Raw genomic sequence first — 20,888 nt, 5'->3', positions numbered from 1 at the left:
AAAACTACCGTTGCCATATGGTAATCCCGGGTCGCCTAGGGTACAGGTTTTTTTCGAAAAAAAAATATTATTTTTGGATATGCTTAAAAAAAAAAACGATGTTTCAAACATGTTTGTTGAAATTAAAAATAAAGAAAATAATTCATTTTTGTGAAAAGAAGGAAAAAAAATTTTGAACTTATGTAAATCATGGTTTGGTATGGTAACTTGCAAAACACTTTACGCAAAGCCCAACGTTGCATTTTACACATGCTGTTCTTCCGTTAACTTTGCATCGATCACCAGCACAGTGTCTACGATTTGATGGTACTACAAAATGTCCAATTTGATCATAACGGAGAGTGTGTTCAACTCGACCCGGCTGTTGTGCATATCTGTGGGAGGTCATAGGACCAGATGTTTTGGCTTTTGTACCATAATGTTTGCAGTAGTATACTGCAAGTTGTTTTCGAAACTCAAGCTGAGTCATTGTCGGTTGGTCTTTTCGATAAAGCTGCCAAGCATTTTGAATACAACCATCTATGAGCCAGGTAAAAATACTAGACCACCACTTCTTTCCTCTATATGCGATTCGATATTGAGCCAAATTTTGGTCCAATCGATCTACTCCGCACATATATTTGTTGTATTCCGTGATTGCAAGAGGACGGGGTACATTTATTTTAGCTCCCCTTTCCTTAGAATAACGTTGTGCCATGGACTTCGGATTTTCGCCAAAGCAAGTAGATAACATGCAGACAACACTATTATCTTTCCACTTCACCAAACGAATACCTGTGCTTTTCATCTCAATCGATTCGGAATAACCTCTTTCCATCGACTTGAAAGTTTTTTTATGTGCTAGTGGACAGCTTGCTGCTTCCACGTATTGTTCCCGTAGCATTATATCCGCATGATTTCAAATAAGCCAACAAAGGATAGCTGGTAAATAAATTATCAAAATAAAATGAAAATGGTAGCAATTTCATTTCATCGGAGAAATCATCAATCATGTTTACTAATGGAGCCGCGCATTTTCCAAATTTGGCTTCATATTCAGAATTGGACCGAGGATTCTTTCCCTGGTAAATTTCGAAGTTCACCAGATACCCCGATGGAGTGCAAAGAGACCAAACTTTATATCCAAACCGTAATGGCTTGCCTTTAATGAACTGCTTGCAACCATGTCTACCAAAATAGGCTATCATACTTTCATCGAAGGATAGGTTTTGTTCAGTATGAAAATGCTCTATCATTTTTGCTTTTAGGTGGTCTGTAAGAGGACGCAATTTCCACATTTTATCGAAATTTGCGCCCTCTTTCGAAGGGGCCTTGGAATTATCTTCGAAGTGAAGACACTGCAAAATCTCTTGAAAACGATTCCGACGCATGGTGCTACTTACAAGATTGTTGCGAATGACTTCATCCTGACTCCACAAATTCCTAAAATTGGAGTGATAATTGAAGCCCGTTACTATCAGTATGCCGATAAATGCGCGCAGTTCACCGACTGTTATATTTGGATTCGGTCTATTATGTTCTGTTGCATATATTGCACTTTGTTCACAAATGTGTGTCAATATTGCATCATCAAAAAACTTTTCGAATTGTTGATGTGGTAGTAAGTCACGACAATCCTCATAATTTGCAGCTGGAAAAATGGGAACAAGATATGATGAATTATTCTTTATCCACTGGAATATCGTTTCCTTGTTTCCTGGCGGTAATGCAACATTAGAAGGTTTTGGTTGTACTTTACGTAACCGCTTTCTATCCGGCGATGCTGTACGCTTTGATGTTGTTGGTTGATCCCCCATATCTTGAGATATGTCTTCTACAATAATAGAGTGTAACTCTTCCTCATTTGGGGCTAACGAATTCAAGATTAAAAAAATTAAACCAATTATAAACTTAAATTTTTTCAAACATGCCTCCAAGTTCATCTTCTTCATCAATGTTTTGTAAATGGCGTCCACTAGCCATTACAAGTTCACAGCCACCTTTTAGCTGACCCGGGCAAACATTATCTGGAACTCCATCACATTCTTCTTCAGCATCATCTTTGCCAGATATGTTTCCATCTATAGGAGGTTCGATGTAAATGGCAGTTGGTAAATCGGTAAGCTCATTATCATCTTCAGCTTCATCAAGCTCTTGAATATAATCGAGCATTTGTTGTAATGACAAACCCCTAAGACCGCAAAATTTATGAAATGACAACAAAATATTAATAACTATACAAGAAATGTGCAAAACATCTCAGAAATTCATATGAAACGCGAATAATTAAACCTGTACCCTAGGCGACCCACGATTACCATATGGTAACGCCTTGAAAACAATATAAAAAAATAGAACAAGGAAATAAATTTTCTTAATAAATTAAATCACGTTTCATAGTTTATTTCTTTAGCTACTAACGGATATAGTTTTTATTAAAATTCGTTAAAAAATTATTACTTAAAATGAGTACTTACCGACGTGCCATGTCTTAAAACGGAAAATTTAATTTTTTTTTGTGACCACAATTGAAGATGCTATAACTTCGGTAACTTAACTCAGAATAAAAAAAAATACACTTGTTTGGCAAACAACAAATGTTTTACATTAATCTGAATGTCTTTCTTTTACTTCTGTTATTTCTTTTTAGATTAATTCGTGAAAATATAACGGCATATTTTGCGTTACCATATGGTAACCGTGGGTTATTTCGGGCTAAAATCAATAGAAGGGGAGATTACCCCAACAGCAGGTGAAATCAATTTTCCGGTACACCAGTGACCACCCTTAGGATGTCATGAAAGATTGCATTATTTAAAATGAAATATGCATCAACTAATGACCCATTCCAGTGCATTCTTTAACCTTTTGTAGGAATTTCCAAATTCAATTCGAACCCAAGAATTGCCCGGACAAGTTGAGGGAACGGACCTCAACCATAAGTTGCATAACATGAAACAATATGAATCCTGTTGAGATGGCAACAGCACCGTGAACTTCCCTGAAGTAAAAGGTCTACTAAATCAGTACTAATCTCCCGTCGGGCAGAGGAGTCTTTCCAGATCGTTCACCAATTACATCAGTTCCATTCTCAGACCATAAAGAACTATTTACGGAATGACAGGCTACTACCAAGTGTCAACCTGAGAATTCCCCAATCTATACTGGCGCCTTACTACGAGAAGTGTAAGATATGCTCAACCAGTTCAGGAATCCAGCATAAGTTGCTCTGTGACATTTTTTGAGATGGCAACAGCACCGGAGAGAGAATCCAGACATATATGTCATTTGGACATATCAGTCCTTAAACCAACATTATCTCCCCGCGAATTTGGGTTTAAATCACAGCCACTACGTGATCTCGAAGGAACCTCAACCAACTGACCAGCCAGGACAAGTCCTGCGGGCAACTGGCCACCCGTAGTAGATTTCATCAAGGTAACGTGCCCCCGGGGGACTAAGTTTAGTCAATTAATAATGTATAATCGTGTTATCAGCCGACTAGACGATGTCAATGGGTGCATCGGAGCTTTTTAGAGTTATTCTTGTGATGCGCCATTAAAGTCTGATGTTGTGAAAATAAGGCCTCTCACCCTCACCCTATAGACTAACATCAAAAATAAAGTACAAACCGACAATAAACTCATGAAAGCCGCTCGGGGAGGCCACATTAATTAAATAATGTTCCTAAATGGAAATGGAAATATTTGTTGTTTCTAATAAAGCCATAATATTTCTTAAAAATTAAATTTAGTTAATTTAGTTCAATTTTTAAATATACTCAGAAGAAAAAAATATATAAATAAATAAATATTATAAAAAATGTAAAATTTTCGTAGTCAGCCGCCACCAGTCGTAGATCGAATCTACTTTTATGATTTGACAATGTCATGTATTATTTATTAATTTTTTGTTAATTTGATAACGTCGTGTATTTTTGTTGTTAATTTGACAACTATCCGTACATACTTTAACAACGAATGTTATTGAAAAATTATTAATACTTTGGTGTCAATTTGGTACTACGTGTATAATTTTAAAACGTATTTTTTCCCTCTGTGTACACTTCTTATTGGACTACTATGCATACGATTCTTTAACCCGTTTTGTTATTCCGATATATTGTACCAATTTCAAAGCCCAGAGTGCAATGATCGGATTTAAAACAGAAATTACTATTTCTAATTATCTTTATTATGCTCATTAAGCACAAATAGATGTGGGCATTTCCACCGAAAATTCTACTTTTGTCACATCATGTCACGCACCAATAACAACCTATATTTAGAGAAAACATATTTGTATTTTAAATTGTTTAAATTTTTATGTAGAGTTTTAATAGCTCTATGTACAGGATAAAGAGGCTACCAATCAAAATTAATAGTCCTAAGATATTGTCAATTAAAGTGCGTGACGTGAAGTGACAAAAAAAAAAATAGTGCAGGAATTGTATTTTACTGTGAAGCAGTAATCAGCTATACAAATTTTTATTTCTAAATGGATAATCTGACTGACCTGCGACAAATGAGACAATTCTAAATTTTTGGCTGATCTATGTATGTACAAATTTAGTTTTGGGACAGAAACAAATCTGAAAATTATACACGAATATCATCGATACGAAAGGGTTTAAAAACACAAATTTGTATAAATGTTTAGTTAGTTAGTTAGTTAGTTTGAAAGGAGGATGAATATACATCAAATCCGAAGAAATACACTTAGGCCTCTATCGGGCCTGTTGTGCGCTCCTTAACCAGTGCCTCAGGTGGGAATCGAACCCACCACCTCCGGTCTACCAGACTAGAACACTAACCACTAACCTACCGGAGGCCACAAATGTTTAGTTAATTAAACAATTTAATAGCCATTCATTTCGTTTAATTAGACTATTAAATAATATATATTAAAAGCTGCTTTCATCAATTTGATATAGAAAACCATTAATCAAATTCATATTAAGCGTCAACATGTTTAAATCATTCATTACAAAAAATATATTATTTTTTCTTATATTATTTTTTAACAAATCTGTGTATTGTGTAAGTTTTTAAAAAATTCGAAAAAAGTAAATATTTTAAAATTTATAAATTTTATTATATTTAATTTTAGCGCATCAATGTGAAATTGACCAATCTTTATTGTGCGTCTTTAGATACAAAAATTGTTGAATTTCGCCAATGTTCATTGAAAGCTATTAAACGGGATTTAACTGAAATTTCTATTTATGCTAAATTAATATTGAAACCCCTCAATAATACTTCAGTATTTTTTTATTCCATTTCATAACATATTCAATATTTCTCATTGAAATATTTTTCTTTTTCCTTCAGATTAAAGTGAGTTTTAGAAGACGCAGCGATATACAAAGATCCCTTTATCAGTATCGGGTGGATGCATGTGAATTTATGCGCAATAAACGTCGAAATCCTTTGGCACAGATATTTTTCAATTTTTTTGATTTTCTCAAATATTCAAATATAAATCATACTTGTCCCTATGATGTAAGTATTTTTTCAAATTCTTCAAATTAAATTTTTTTAAAGTCTAAAATTTGTTTCGCAGCATGATATAATTATAAAAAATTGCCGTGTTAATACAAAACCCTTAACTTATCTTTCGATCGCCCAGGGCGAATATACTTTATTTTCCACTTGGTTTTTTTACGGTAGACCAGCAATTCAAGTCGATCTAAGTATAAATATATCTTAATCTAAATAAAAAGATACGTTTATAGAAACATAAAATCATACATCATATTTATGTACGTTCTTTGAAAGTTTAATGACATTTACTATTTATACCCTACATCACTATATAGTGGGGAGGGTATTATGCGATTGTGCTGATGTTTGTAACACCTTAAAGTATACCAATCGGCTCAGAATCACAAATCGGTCCATTCCCTGCAAAAAGAAAGCGAAGTACTTCCATAAGAACATTTATCACCACTTCTAGTATTTATCACCACTAGAAGAAGCGAAAATAATCATATTTTTTCAATGATGAAGAATTTTTTTTGTTCTTACATTTTTGTGAGATAAAAAATTGTATTTTTGGGCTTCTGTTTTAAATGTATCATTACCCTTAATAAATGTTAATATTATTTAAGTCAAATTAGTTGTATTCTATAATAATACAATTTCAGTTCCTAAAAACTTCCAGAAAAAGAGCATAAAAATTACTTCTTGAGAATGACTTCAGAAGTAGTGAATTTGGAATCAAATAAAAAGGACATTGTTCTTACAATGTCCTTTTTAATGTATCTATTACCCTTATTAATGTTAATATTATTTAAGTCAAATTACTTGTATTCCACAATTTCAGTTCCGAATAACTTCCAAAAAAGAGCATAAAATTACTTCTTGAGAATGACTTCAGAAGTAGTGAATTTGGAATCAAATAAAAAGGACATCCCTCCTATGACAAGTATGTGTTAAAATCATCACTTCTTCATGACAAGCATATGCTAAAATCATCAGTACTTCCATGGAGTAAATTCTACTAAATATATTAAATGTTCTTGTATCGCTTCAAAAATTGGCAAAACTTAGTATTATATAAGTCTTAATGATACTGCTGATATTCTACATAAATAACTACGCCTCAAATATGGCGATGTCGGATTTCTTTAGGGGGCACCCCCCTAAAATGTTCCATTTTGTTAGATTTTAAGATTGCCAAAGTTTGAGCACGATTAAAAGATGTTAACACGTGCCATTGGGGCCTTAAAGTTTTGAAAATTTCGATTTTATGGCAGTTTGGCGACCCATATCTCTAGAACTGCTAAAGCTATTTGCCCGTGTCATACATCAAATTAAAGACCATATTCTTTATAATATTTTATATTCAACGCAATAAATCCGCAACTAGTACTGAAACCGAAAAAAGCTAATGTCCCTAAAACTTGTCTAGGTGCCCCTGAGAGCGAAGATGTGTTATTTTTATTATTATTGCTTATTATGGACGAATACTTTACTTTGGAATCTCATTTCATTTAAATACACCATTAATTTTAGACACACAACAATGTATATTTTTTCCTCATACTGTATCACCGGAGACCCCAGGCAGGTAAAACCAAACTATGTAGTTTAAAAATGTTTTGGACAGTCTTAGGATACCCCAAAACGAGGCTTTTTGCGTGCAGTGGGATGGAAAACTACTACCAGGTATCTGATATGACATGGGACTAAAGAACAACTCCCAGGCGTTCCTGCAATTACTAGATCAGGGGAGGAACAAGTGTACGAATGTCTAGAGGAATAGGGTCTCGTCAGCTCAAATACTGGGAGACTCAATGAATCGCGCAATCTCCTGGAGCAGATGTTAGATCGAGAGCTTGCCGATACCATGTTTTAGAAGTCTTGTTGAGAGGAGTTTTTAACTGCAATTTTGGAAGCACATAGGGACCTCTACAAGACATTGTCGGAAATTAATAAATCCAAGTTCGATATAGGGGAACATTTTTTGGAACTACTGACCAAAAAAGAAATAGAGAATATCAAAACTGCAAAGAAAACTAATGGAATGGCAGCCAAGAAACGACTTCAAAGAGCTGTTACAGTTGGCATTGATATATCTTGGCCATCATGACGGAAAAGATGTGCGCTACAGGTCCAGTACAGCATTCCCGGCGGATGGCAAAACTTATATATATATAACATATTTACATCAATTAATATAACCCTGTCATGTTAAATTAAAATGCAATTTACTGTATGTAAGAATAACATAATTTTAATAAACTTTCCAAATGATATAAATATTTTTGAAAACAACAAAACAATTAAAATTTTTAGAACAGTTAATTGCTTTATTAATAAAGCAAAGTTTACAAAACTTATAAAATATAAATATATTTTACTTTATATATTGAAAAAATTAGCTACAATCTACATTAGAACTTATTTTTAAAATTAATAAGCAAGTGATATATAGCCTCATGGTTCCATCTAACGTTAATATATATTACGTATAAATAAGTACTTAGTTTAGAAAAAGAATTTTTATAAAAAACAATCCATTAAGATATAGATTTTACATTAGTAATCGTACCGTATCCCAAAACTGTGTATTATAAAGCGATCGCGAAAAGGATTGACATTTAAAAAACACCAACACTACAATTGACACTGATTGTGGGTCTATGATGAACATACCAAATCGTTGTAATCGTATATTCTCCCTGAGCCATACTAAGCATGTTCAATAATTTTGTATCTAAACGACAGCGATCAAGAATCAAATCATGCTAAATGGATGGAAATAATTGTAATGATCTTTATGCAAAAATATTTAAAGAACTTACATCATAAGGACAACTATGATTCATATTAGAATATTTAGTAAATCCAAACATATTGTAAAATATTTCCGCTACAGGATTGCGACGTTTATTACGCAGAAATTCGCATAGATCCACTTTATATTGATAAATTGGTTTTGCTGACACATCTCCACGTTTAATTAGTTTTAAATTAATCTAATAAATATATATTTTTTAATTAAAACAAAAGTTTGTTTAATATGCAAAAAGCAACTCTTACAGAGGTATTATTAACGGATTTTAGTAGTCTGAAATGCACGGATATTTCCGTAACATCTCGTTTCACCGCCTTTAAGAGACACTTTTTAAAATCTCCGATTTTTTGATCTAGCGATTTACATTGAAAATTTGTTAACTTAACATTTATGCGCTGCGAAAAATCAGAAAAATGTAGATCTTTTAGAATTAAAATATTTAATTTGGAATTTTAGATGTTTATAACGACTTATAAATAATTACTTACACATTGCACTTGATAATTTAGAAGCAGTTGTAGAATGAACACAATTTTGAAAATTGTAATTCTTTTCATTTTAAAGCGTTAATATTAGGTTGAAACTTTTTATAAACTAATGTTTTAATTTAATGGAATAGTAAATAATGTTAAATGTCATTTAAATTATTGTAATTTTTTAAAATAATTTGTGTTCCAATTTTTAAGTCATTACGGTCAGACGTATGTATATGGTTTTTTATATTTGTAATACATTAATATTTATACATATGCATAATATTTTTATTAAAATATATTTTGACACAGTAATATAATTTTATAGCACAATAATATTTACCAAAATTTGATTTAATTTAAATAATTATTTTTTTAATGTACCCCATGATTTTATTTTATTAAAAATTAGTAAAAACCCAGTAAAAAATGTAGCATATGTGTTATATATTAGAGTGTCACGAGGAACGGGAGGGGGTCCAACTTTGACCCCTTCTAACTCCAGCCGAAAGAGCTGATAATTTGTGTCTGGCCTTCTTCTAAAAAATTTCATCCAAATCGATATTTTGGTACTTTTTTGCACCCTGTGTGTCTTTTAAACCAGTGAACATACAAAAGATATTTTTGACTACTTCATAACTTAACGAAAAAATAAAAATACGAATTTAGTACTTTTTGGATATTCGGACGTTAACAAACGTGGCAAGCTCACTATTTACACTATTTACATCAAAAGGTAGTTCTTGTATTTTTTATAATAAATATTGATCCTAGAAACACTAAATCTCTAAAAGGGGGCTTTTTGATCTTGCAGATATATATTTAAAATAACAATATTTATTTTATTCCATTACGATCAGGGTAGCGAAGCACACTGGGTATAGCTAGTGTATAGTAAAAATGTTGATTGTTTTTAATAATAAAGCCTTTAAGTTGTTTTTGCCTTAATTTATATATTTAAACATTTTGTTAAAGTGGAAAGCCTGGTACCAAATTGACACCAAAGAGTTTATAATTTTTCAATAACATCCGTTGTCAAAGTATATACATACGTACGACAACACTATGTAATGTTGTCAACGTTGACAACATTGCAACAATTCGTTGTTGAAATCTAAATTTTATACACATCCGTTGGCAACGAATTATTTGTCAATAGTGAGCTTACCACGTTTGTTAACATTTAGATTTCGACAACGAATTGTTGCAATGTTGTCAACATTACATAGTGTTGTCATACGTATATACTTCGACAACGGATGTTATTGAAAAATTATAAACAGTTTTTTGTCAATTTGGTACCAGACGTGCATATTTCTTTTTCCCTCTGTGTAGAGGAATTTACGTTTACATTAAGGTTATTTATGCAGAATTTTGTCGTTATGCCCTGTTTATAAATGAGTTATTGGCCATCGAGTCATTTTTTGAAGGGGGGTTTGTATGAGGTCTAGGGCCAAATTAAGTCCAACCATAGCGAACATCTACAGTAACATTTAGACTTATACAAACTAAGTTGTGCTGATTTTTGTAGAGAAATATTTAACATAATTATGAGCTAAAGAGCTCTATTCATCAAATTATCTTGAAAATTAAGGCCTGTAGCGTGTGCATGGACAGACGGAATTAGCTTTATCGATTAAGAAAATGATTCTGAGCCGATTGGTATACAAGTAATTATTATTGCCAAAAATAGACTTACAGTTACATATATAAATACTATACACTTGTAATAAGCTTCTTTATATAATTATTGCCCCCAACCCTACCTCGGTGGCTATAAGTATGAGGTTATCGATTTTCACTATTTCCCTACTATAGTCTAGTCAAGGTTTGAATTAGAAACCCTAGTATGTATAAAATCAAATATTTTAAATAACATTTAACAAAATTAAATTTAATAGTCTAGTTATAATTACTTGCCTGTGTTCTGTTTAATGTTGTGTAAAGGAAAATAATCTAATAAAATTTGATTCAAAATATTCACAAAGATCTACAAAAAAAAGTTCAGTTTATAAACTTGCAACAATTGTTAAACAGTATAGTTTTTGAGCAGAAGGTATTAATTAATAGATTTCCATTTAATTTTGTCATATTTCAAGCAAATAGTTGTATAAAAATTTAAGTGATAATTTAGAAAAATAAACAAATTTTGGATATGTGAAAGCCGAAAGTAATGGTGTAGGCTCGTTCACACATTATAGACACGATTATCTTTGTTATATCAGAAGTTTTTGCAAAGTCAATTAGTTTTTTAAACAATACCCGGTCGAATATACTGTCTAATCGGGATAAATTCCACAACAAATTTAAGCATAATAGCCTTATACTATAACAAATCTTTTTATACCCAACATCAAAAAAGATTGGGGGTATATTGATTTTGTCATTCAGGTCGTAACATATCGAAATATTGGTTATAGACCCACAAAAGTATATATATTCTGTATCCTTATTAAATTCAGAGATGTTCTAGCCATGTCCGTCTGTCTGTTGAAACCGCGATAGAGTCCGAACGGAAACCTTTTCCACAAAGATTTCCTATATGTAAGGTTTGTTTGGTATTGAAATGGCCAATATCCACGTTTTCGCATAGCCCCTATATAAGTGAGGATCGGTCCATACATAACTTTAACGCTCATTACCGCCTTAAATATAAAAGTATAGCGATGAAATTAGACACAAGCAAGTTTATTACGAGTTAAAATCTCTTTACCAAATTTTATGAGAATTGGTCCATAATTGACCCTACACCCCATATAAAGCCCCCTGCAGAAAATTACTTTAACGGACATAACTGGCTTAAAAACGCTAATATAGCTATGAAATTCAACATAAGTAAATTTCTTATAACCCAAAATAGCTCTACCGAATTTAATGATCGTTCTATAATTGACCTTACCCCCATATAAAGCCCCCTTCAGAAAATTACTTTAATTCGATATAAATACTTTTGACTGAACTAAAAATCCTAATACAGCGATGAAATCCGAAACAAATAATACGAACCGAAATCTATCTACTAAATTCATGGTTTAAAGGTTGGACAAATATATTAGTTTTTTAAAATTAATATTTTGTTAATCCGAAAGGGATGTTTCCATAATTGCCTTAAGCCCTCTTCCAAATATCAATCCAATGTTTTTAGGGGATTATTCCATTTACTGCACGCGGTTTGATTGTAGGTAAAAAGATTCGGCATAGCCGAATAAAACAATCTTACGAATTACAAGACAAATTTTATATTAGTAGAATTTGATGTGTATCGGTCCAAAATTTAGATGCACATGATACCTCATGATATTAAGACACTTTCTAAAATTATTTTCCTACTTCCTTTTAAGGCATCTTAATAAAAATGTTGAAATACATGAATTTCAATTTAATAAAGTTTATCGGTGCCATAACTTTAACAATAGCATACAGTACGACTTTTGGAAATGGTGTAAGAAGATTTTTATACAAAAGAGAATTTATGTACTATATTAAATTAACTCTATTGCAGGCAAGACAAGTGAAAATAAGGAATTTCTATTGCAAAGTAATTGATGGACATTTGGGAAAATTTTCCGAATGCAGTGTAAAACCCATTAAAAGAGATGTTAGTGAAATTAATATACATTTTATATTGCTAAAACCTATTAATGACAATCTAATGGTGAGTTTCGGAATATTTATTTTTAAAATCTTTTCTTTCAAACATTTATAAATATTTCTCAAGCATCAGCTTTATTACACTTTTATAAATTTCAGTTAAATTTATTTATAAATAAACGCGGCAATGCACGTATGCCTCTTATATACAATTTCTCTATCGATTGCTGTAAATTTCTGGCAAATCGTAAAAAGTATCCAAATTATGTAATATTGTTTAAAATGCTTGGTTTTGATGCGTATAGTAATGTTAATCACACTTGTCCTTATATGGTAAATCTTATTTTTCTTTATGTGCAATTTTATTTGAGCAAATATAAATATGAAATAATTTGTTTAAATTTATTTTAGGGTGATGTTTATCTGAAGGGTTATCGTATGGATGAACAGCATATACGTTTTATTCCAGTACCATATGGAGAGTATGTCCTAAGCTTGCACTGGTATCATTTTAACAAATTAGTTGTACAAAATGATATTTCTTTTGTATTTTTTGAAAAAGTTCAAATTCTACATCGTAATTTTACAGTAAGGAAATGAATTGTTTAATTCAAGATACGATCACATCACAAATTTCAAACTTTGTGGAGAAAGAAGTATTTGTGAAACAGTAACATAACTTTTTCATTGTTGTTTCATATATTTATTTATTGGAATTAATTGATTTTTAAAATCTAACTACCCGTTGCTATAGATATGTGTTGATGGTGGGTATTTAAGATTCGGACTAATCAAAATAGCAGGCATGGGGGGTAATTATTACACAAAGTAATTAATTACAAGGTCAATTACAATTACTTTTAATGGGTAATTGAAAAATAACCAATTACATTTACTTGTAATTGTAATTGAAGTTTTTCCAATTACAATTACTTGTAATTTAGATATTACTAATTACAAATTACATGTAATTATAAGGAAAAAAATTCACAATTACAAGTAATTGTAAATTCTTCAAATACAATTACAAGTAATTGTAATTGGCAAAACTTCAATAACAATTATAAGTAATTGTAATTGATAGTGCTTCAATTACAATTACTTCAAATGTAATTGTAATTGAAAATGTAGTCATTACCCCCAAGCCTGCTAAATAGCATATTCAAACCCAAAATATGTTCTTAACTCAACATTTTTTAATTTCTATATCGAAATGTGTTCTCGATAAGATCGCTTATTTTATTAACTAAGTCGGCCCCTTGGACAAAGTAATGCGTATTATTTTCACCACTAACAACATAGTAAAATAACAATATTTTCTATCTGACATGTACAGTAAGTACAGTTAAAGAATGAAAGTATAGTATACCTTAAGGCATTTATATTAACTAAATTATCCGCTCAAATAGTAACGATAAGTTCGATATTTATCTCAATTTTATAACAAAAACTCTTAACATTCATTATAAAGTTAAAAATTTATTTAAATTAAACATAATCATAATATTTCATCTTGTTATTATTAAATAAATTGTTGTTGGCTTTGACATCATTTGTGATAATCATTGTTTTCGAAAATAATCTTTTATGGATCAAAGTTCCTACTCTTTGGTAATCAACACTACAAAGAAGCATAAAATAAAAAGTATAAGTGTGTTCAAACAGGAAACAAAAGGTGTTTTCAGATTCATTTTAATTTATTTAAAATTTCATCATCATCTTCTTCAAAGACAGGTATTGTCTTCATATGGATGTGTGCATAAACGTACATATGCAATGTTTATATTGTTATATGAGTGTGTGTGTTGTTGTTGTTATAAATAATTAAATTCCTAATTATCTCAACACACAAAAACTTTTACACCCACTCCACCACGATAATTCATTATAAACTGTAAAATATTTGTATGCATATATATGTTTGAAAACCCTGCAGTTCGGTGTTACTGTCCTTAGCTACATACATAGTTCATGATAATTGAATTACCTGGCATTATATTACGATCACGATGGTTAAACATGTCGCGACATGTCGTATTCAACTAACCCTTAAAAGTCTTTCATACTTACTTCTATTATAAGTGGATAATTGACTAAGCAATATTTAACATCTTTAAAGGGTCTTCTGTCTAGATTACTGAACACTAATGAGATGACTGACTGATTTTACGCATTACAAAGAGTAAATACATATGTATGTACATATGTGTCACAATGTTAAATATTCAAAAATTTCAAAAGACTACATTGACTCCTTGTAAAACAGTCGGGTAAGTTTGTGTATATGAATGTTAAATACATGCATATTTGCACGCACACAGCTTTCTTCGTGTAATTTTAATGAAACTGACATTTATTTTTTCACCAGTTATTTTTTTTCTCAGACTTTAGTTATTAGCCCATTATTATCCTTTATGAACTCCTTCACCCGTGTGTTTATGTTAAAGTAACCGCACATAGAAATATACACATACACATGTCTATGCACATATAGGAGTCGGTAGCTGTAATATTTTGTGACATTGTCGTTGTCATTTAATTAAATTTAATAATTTATTACTTCAATTTTGGTTTCGTTGGAAACTAGGATAACAAGAAACAGGAAGTGTAATTTTTTATGGTTTAAATTAGAAAATTAATATTCATAGTGCCACTTACGATTTTTTTCAATGGCTTTTAGAATTTATATTTTTAAAAACTTTATTAAACTATTTATACGTAAACTATAACAAACAGACATACATGCCTACATACATACATATGTATGTTCTTACCTTCTCCTACTTCAATTACTAAAATATTTTGATTATTATTATTTTAATTAAATGTACCCAGTAAAAACTTCCATTAAAATTTACTAACACAGTAGCATCTTAAGTCATTATTTTATTTACCCACTTTTTGCAGGATATGTATGTATGCATATATTCTATCCGATTTTATACTTTTATTAATAGTAAATTTACACTAAATATCGTGCCAAGAATAGCACAATTTATGGAATACATGGAAAGAAAATTAGTTTTCCTTAAAAAAGAAAAAATACTCAAATTCCTTAAATTATTTAAATTTTGCTCAAATAAGCGTAATTTTAAAGGGTCTGAGAAATCGCTATTCGTATTTAGTTTTTTAGTGTTATATCTTATTTTAAAGATAAAATACCTAAAAATATGTTAAGGTTTTAAAAATATTTTTTTAATTATTACAAGTTAGAGTGCTTTATTCGGATATGGCGAATTTTAAATCCCCTCCCCTAGCAAGTTACTTTTTATTAAAACCCATTTAACTATAAAATTTTTTAAATAAGTCGACAATTGTTTTGTAATATCATTTAGTAGTTTCTATATGCATTGTAGAACTAAGTTCGATTCGGTGCATTTTGCCGATGCCAAAAAATTAAGGAATCATTATTTACAAAACATATTTCAGTCTAGTTTTAGCCCAATGTCTATGTTTTTTAATGAACTGCGTTCGCTTTAAGTGATTTTCGAAACAATGTTGATGACCTTATATCGAGCTATGGGCCAATTCGAAAACATTTTAGCAGAATGATTTACCTATTTATTTTGGAACGATCCGGAAAGTATTCAGTATGGTGATTTATATACAAAAAACATATTTATGTATGATTTTATCCCTATTACTTTAATTGTCAATGAAATTAAGAATTTAGACCAATTACGGGCCTATCCGGGAAAAATTTTGCAGTGTTTTTTATATAATCACTAAAAATTTTCGAGTCGAATTTTATACGTTAGCTTTATTTATCAATGTCGGAAGTGAACCTTATATGGCCGCTATAACCAATAATGGACCGATACAGATCTACATGGTTAATAACAACCAAAAATAGAAATATCTTTGATAGTTTCTGAGAAAACTACTTAAGAATTAGAAAAAATTTAATTTTTTCGAGAAATTTAGTTTGAAATTTGCACTCATAATTTTTTACACCGTAAACCGATTATGCTGATTTTCATTATCAAACTGCTAAGGACAATAATGAATATTTTTGCTGAAGTTAGTTGATTTCCTTTGCTTTGTTTTAACGTGAACGTGTTTTACACAGGGAGATAGACAGACGGACATAACTAAATCGACTCAGAATTTCACAAGGACCCAGAATATACATACTTATATACATACATTGTTGGGTCTTAGATGAACATTTCTAAATTTTAAATAAAATTGGACTCACCAAAGATAAGAAACATAATGACTTAGGGATATATAACGAAATATAATTTACGAAAAAGTGAAAAAATCGTTATATAGAAATTTTTTAAATCACAAATATAAAATTTGAATTAATGTAAAATTTTAACAGCTAGAGATATCGGAACAAAATTTTGGACATACATACATTATAGATTAAAATCTTTCTAAAATAGTTCCGTTATCGGTTTTTTATTTATTATATACAAATACCAAAGTTCCTAAAGCTATAAATAAAACTGCCCACTATGACGTTACTGATAGTAAGATGACTTTGAATATATTTAAGGAATATATAGATCTATATAAATATAAAGCCATTATAATAATCGGAGCTTTGCGTTTTTTTTTTTTTTTTTTTTTTTTTTTGATATGGCTGATAGGGGCATTGTCTACTAAAATGAGCCAAATTTTATTTAACACACTTACGCATTAAGTTCACATTTTCAGATCAAGTAAAATTTGTTATAGTCGCAAAGAAATTTTAGTTGCTATTAAAGAAAATGTATAAGAACTAGTTTGGGAAAAAATGGCCTATTCTCCACTCTTGTAGCATAAAAGATAATCTAATTATGTAAGCGTATTTTTCGTAAATCTTCTCGAGATGTGTTTATATTTTCCGCCTATTCCGTCCAGAGAATTATAAAATTTCTCTAAAGAACTCCAATTTGTCTAAATAACTGCAAGATCTTTTGAAAATTTCTATGCTTGGATGCTTATTCTGGATTTCCATAATTTCTTTCATATTTCAATGTCATACTAAATTTTGACCTTCTCAAATAGATCATATTAATTTTGTATGAAAGGCATTTATAAGAAATTAAAAACCGATGATCCCGATGTTATACACAATTCATTCTTGTAAAAAACAAATCGAATGATAAGAAAGAGGAAAAATTTTTTAATTCTTAGTTTTTAGTTTATTTTGGACCAACTTAAATTTCATTAATTTCCGTTGTTCGTTTTAACATGACGGACATAACTAAATCGGCTTAGAATTTCATGTGGAAATTTATATATACTTTGTTGGGTGTGTGATGGTTATTTCTCATTGTTACACAGGGAATTATAAACTTATATAGAACCAATATGATCACTTCTTGTGGTGGAGGCTGTTCACACATTTAACTCAAGTATTCCATATTAATTTTAATAGTATTTGGTGTTATACGAATCAGAACAGGATAATAACTTTTAACGCATTCAAACTATTCTCTGAAAATTTACCTTTCACGAAGATTGTTCAAGTGTAAAATAATTTCATATTTTATTCGTTAATTAAACTGAATCAATTAATTTTGGATACATATTTACATAATTTATTTCACTTTTACTCTTATTATGCCTAAAAGTGTGCTATTCCACTCTCAAGAATTATTTGCAACAAAGCTTAATTTTGGAATTTTAATCACAGACTTACCATTTACTGTAATCCAAAATGTTGTTTAAATGAGTATATAAATCCAAAGGGTAAAATTCCAAATTGTGTTATAATGGAACAACTCAATATTTGCTTCACATAAATTTAAGTAATCACAAGTACTTGGTTTTCTTCTTCTTTTTAAATATAATTTAAAGTAAAAATATGTATATTTTCTTAATATATTTCAATGTTATTTCTTAATTTCAAATTATTGTTGCTTCACTTATTCTAAAGAAAACACAATCACAAACAAACACGTGCAGCAAGGATTTCAAAAGGAACGAAGACAAACAAGCGAGCAGGCAAGCGTGTTAATAATAAATATTTGAAAATCACTTTTTTTATTTGTAAATATCTTGTTTCCAGCAAAATAATTATACAATGCTCAATATTACACAAATTCATACATATAAATGCTTATGACGACTTAATTTTGAAACACATACATATGTACTTATATAGCAAATGACACAGCAGCAATTTAATATTAATCAAATAGAATTTAAGGAAAAATCGGCCGATATAGAACAAAATAAAATTTCCGCACTGTACGTAACGCAATGTTTTACGTTCAAACCGCAACTGATTTGGAAAAATCAACGAACAGCAGAAGGATGCGGCAAGTGCTTTGTTGACGTTGTTTGACAACAGTCCCAAAGGAGACATGTAGTCTGTGTGTGGTAAATTCTATATAGTCCATACCTTAAGCTTTTTACAAACACTCACACACAAACTTCCATTACAGGACGATGGTTGTGATGCAAACACAAATTGTTTTCATTTTTCACTTGAACAAGTGGTGGAATTTTCATTTCATTCATAGAATCAATGTAAACAATTGAATGTTTGAGAGTTAAAAAGTTCGTAGGAAAATTGTTTGAAGTTCTAAAATGTTGTAAGCAGTCAGGCGCATTACTTAGTTCTCTTAACTTCCACAAATTCGTAAAAGAAAATTGTAGTAGATTTTCAGTGGATTTATGCACAATAAAAACAGTTTTAATTTAAATTCAACAAGTTTGATGGACAAAATTTTTGGAAAATCATTTACATATTAAAGATCACGGATAAATAACAGTGAATTTTGATAATGGTTAAAAATGTTCATACATTTGCACTATTTTCCAAAATAAAAAAAAAATATACATATTAGTTCAAGAAGTATATTTATTTTTATGTTTTTGTAAAGAGAAGAAATTTTAATCAAATTGGTCTGATATTAAGCTACTAAATTTTATTGGACCTTTTGGTTGGTTGGTTTTGTGTCCTATAAAGCTACAAGACCGGATGGTATTTTCCCGGCACTTTTTCACGTGGTTTTCACCGCACGCTTACAATTTGCATATACCCTAATTAAATGGCAGGATGCAAGGGTATTATTTATAGCCTAACCAGGAAAAACAGTTATGCGACACCAAAATCCTATCGACCGATAAGTCTTACGTCCATCCTCCTTAATACATTGGAATTGATAATCGATAGTATGGTTAAAAGCAGTATACCAGACAGAGATCTCGAATTTAAGCAACATCCTTATGTAAAGGGACGATCTGTGGAAACGGCATTGAATGAAGTTGTCCACTATATATGTAGGTGAATCCTTCGATAGCAAACTGTATACACTGGCGGTAACACTATGTAATGTTGACCACATTGCAATAATTCGTTGTCGAAACCTAAATTTTATACACATCCGTTTTCTAAATGTTAACAAACGTGGTAAGCTCACTATTGACAAACAAAACCGTTGCCAATAGTGAGCTTACCACGTTTGTTAACATTTAGACAACGGATGTGTATACAATTTATATTTCAACAACGAATTGTTGCAATATTGACAACGTTGCGTTGTAAACATTACATAGTGTTGTCGTATGTATGTAAATACTTTGACAACGGATGTTATTGAAAAATTATAAACTCTTTGGTGTTAATTTGGTACCAAGCGTGTATATTTCCTTTTCCCTCTGTGTACATGTTAAGGAATATATAGATAAGCTGCGAGATGTACACCACAGGGTGGCATTTTGTCCCCTTTACTCTGGGTAACCACGGTAAGTAGGAAAGGGTACAAATTTCTGGTGTAAGAGGGCTGAAGAGGCTCTGAACACACCTTGGAGCTGGGTTCAACCTAGAGGTTTAATGTTAACCCGGCGAAGACGGAAATGATTAACAAGGCACATCAGTGCTGGGCGCTATGTAGGAGAACCATAAAATGGGGACTTAGTTCTACTATGACACATTGGCTTTATAAAAGTGTACTCCTTTGGAACTCCTTTGGAAAAAAATATCAAACTAATACAAGTAGTTCAGCGTGCATGCTGTTTGGGTATAAGCGGTGCCATGAGCACTACGTCAACCAAGGCTCCGGAAGCGAAGCTGGATATTTCATCCATAGAAACACATATCAGACATTTCATCAATGTATACTGGACACATTTGAAGGCTATACACAATCATCGGGCGTGACCGATCGCGTACACTATACAAAATATGTCTGAAATTTTGAAACACAGATCCCAGAGAAGCGGAATTTTAAAACAAATACTTGTAGAAATTCGTTCATACGCGGATGGCTATAAATTGGGGGAGAAGGAAATTAAGTCGATATCAGGTGATAAAGTTAAACCTAAGACCGTATTGGATTGAAAGAAAGCTTTAACAGAATACTCTCCCAGATGTAAGGTTTACATCATATGGGTACCAGGCCACTCGGGAATAGTCGGCAACGAAAGGGCGAATGCATTAGCTTTGAAGGGAAGGGAACTTGAGGCACTTAATCTGACGAACGCATATGACGAATATGGGTGGGAGAATCCCATAAGGCCTTTTGGAATAATGAAATGGTGGGTAGAACCACAATGATCCTATGGGGTGATCCTAATGAGATCAGGACATCTGCTCAAAAT

At 31.1% G+C, this 20,888-nt stretch overlaps 1 protein-coding gene across 1 annotated transcript in view; it reads right to left on the bottom strand.

Annotated features, from left to right (window-relative positions):
- Positions 1–18,545, bottom strand: part of LOC119615906 (protein espinas) — a 99,173-nt gene extending 80,628 nt beyond the window's left edge. Inside the window, exon 1 of the mRNA XM_037971919.1 lies at positions 17,980–18,545. The gene's annotated coding sequence lies outside the window, so the exon portion shown is untranslated. The remainder of the gene's footprint in view (positions 1–17,979) is intronic.
- Between the last annotated feature and the right edge of the window lie 2,343 nt (positions 18,546–20,888).

This window comes from Lucilia sericata, unplaced genomic scaffold (genome assembly GCF_015586225.1).
Source record: "Lucilia sericata isolate MDLA Ls3-8-SP2 unplaced genomic scaffold, ASM1558622v1 Contig000002F_arrow, whole genome shotgun sequence".
NCBI lineage: Eukaryota > Metazoa > Arthropoda > Insecta > Diptera > Calliphoridae > Lucilia > Lucilia sericata.
Note: the sequence above shows the minus strand (reverse complement) of the source record. Positions and strands in the feature narration are given on the sequence as shown.